This window comes from Corvus hawaiiensis, chromosome 3 (assembly GCF_020740725.1).
Source record: "Corvus hawaiiensis isolate bCorHaw1 chromosome 3, bCorHaw1.pri.cur, whole genome shotgun sequence".
Taxonomy (NCBI): domain Eukaryota; kingdom Metazoa; phylum Chordata; class Aves; order Passeriformes; family Corvidae; genus Corvus; species Corvus hawaiiensis.
In genome coordinates, this window is record NC_063215.1 from 88,272,165 (window position 1) to 88,274,326 (window position 2,162).

A 2,162-nucleotide genomic window follows, 5' to 3' on the forward strand; every position below is an offset into this window, starting at 1 on the left:
CAGACCTTTCACCAGCTCCACTGCCCCTCTCTGGACACACTCCAGCACCTCAAGGTCTTTCTTGCAGTGAGGAGTCCAGAACTGGACACAGCACTCGAGGTGTGGCCTCGCCAGTGCCAAGTAGAGAGGCATAATAGTTTCCCTGGTCCTGCTGGTCACACTATTTTTTATATAAACCAGGATGCCATTGGCCTTCTTGGCCACCTGGGCGCATGCTGGCTCATGCTCAGCTGCTGTCAAGCAGCACCCCGGGTTCTTTTCTGATGGGCAGCTTTCCAGCCACTCTTCCCCCAGACTCTAGCATGGGGTGATGTGGTTCCTGTGCAGGACCTGGCACTTGGCCTTGTTGAACCTCATACCATTGGTCTCGGCTCATAAATCCAGGTCCCTCTGCAGAGCTCTCCTGTACTCCTGCAGAAAAACACTCCCATCCCACTTGGTGTCAGCCACAAATATACTGAGGGAACATTTGGTCTCCTCCTCCAGATCATCAATAAATATATTAAACAGGACTGGTCCCAGTAATCAGTGGTCTTAAAACTCAAGTACTGGATCAGCCCACAGAAGTGACTGGGCCAGTTTGATGCTATAGGAATATAAAATCTGACAGTTTTATTTATCAGGAAAAACATTTTTACAGAGTGGAACTGGTTTAGGTCAGAGCAATTCTCAGCAAAAGTAAGAGGGACAATGAGGTCTCTCTTCAGGTCTAGAATGTGCAGCCATAACATTGGTGAATATTTGGACAATGCAAGTGATCTCACAGGTGCCAGTAGCCCTTGAAAATGAAAAAGGTTGTACAGATCAGTTCTTAGACTCGTAACAGCCTCCCAGTGTGCCGCTCACATCCTCTATACTTAAAACATCACCTTTGCCTGTGGCCTGCTGGGTCGATCAAAGTAGTGAATTGAAGCAAATACTGCTGAAGCCAAAGGGCTGGAAGAGAGAAGACTGAGAACAAAAGCATTTGAAGACAAGGGAGGAGGTTAGTCCTACCTCCTGAAGAGTTCATCCTAGCTTGATGAGTCCAGCTTGCGTTAAAGAGTATAAGATCTAAGGTCCCATTTGCAGCCTACTGAGCATGGTCTGAGGAATCAGTCGGTGGCTGCATGGTGCTTCTCCTGTCACCTCCAAATTGGGTCTTCATACTCATCTTATACACATATTCATATATGCAACAGTTTTGCTACCTACACAGACCTTTATTTATAAAGACATCGCTGAGCCATGTGTTTGGGTGCAGGGGCTCCTTAAAAATATCCTGGGTGAAGTGCAGGTTCCATCACTTAGTGGCAGGATAGAGATGAGGGGAGACTACTGCTGGGCTGTTGGGGAAGAAGAATTTGTGGTAACTTGAGCTGTTAACTATAAATATGTATGCACCATTTTTATTTATTATAGCTATATTTTAGACATAAATACACTTACACAGGAAAAAATGAAAGAAAAAGAAAGCTATACATGAGATGGCACAAGAGAATTACAAATTACGGATGTGGCTGGGCTTTATAAAACACTGTATTTAGGTTGCTGTTGGAGGACAGAAATCATTGCCCAGAGCCAATAAATAGCAGGTAGCAAGGATCACATCTGTTTTGCATTCTAATTAAAATTTCAAACAAGCAGCTGAGATGCATGTTCTCTGTAACAAACTGGCTGTGGTGTCTTGAGAGCTCTCTGATGAGATGAAAACTGTAAGGATGTAAGGGAGATCATCTGAATTATACCATCAGCAGCCTGTCCTATCAGCCATTGGTATTATCAATTATTTGTGTGGAGGTACCACATTAAACCCGTAATTTTAATAGGAGCTCAGTAGGTATTACTGACTACACAAGACAACCTTTGCCCCAAAGAGTTTACAGTGTGAATGAACAGTTGGAAAAAAAAGATGAGAGAGGAAATGAGCACAAGGAGTTACAATTATCTGAGGCAATGATAATTTTTCATGCCAGTCAGAGAGATATGAATGGAATCCAAAAGTTTAAATTCCTAGTCCTATGCCTTAGGCATAAGAGAACACATCATGCTGGCCCACAGTGCATGCTTATGATACCGTTACTTTTGTGAAAGTGTTTTCACAAGCAGTGATGACTTAAAAGACAATAGAGAAAACCCCAAATATGCTCCCTGGCTTCCACTGGGAAGTTTCAGAATTACAT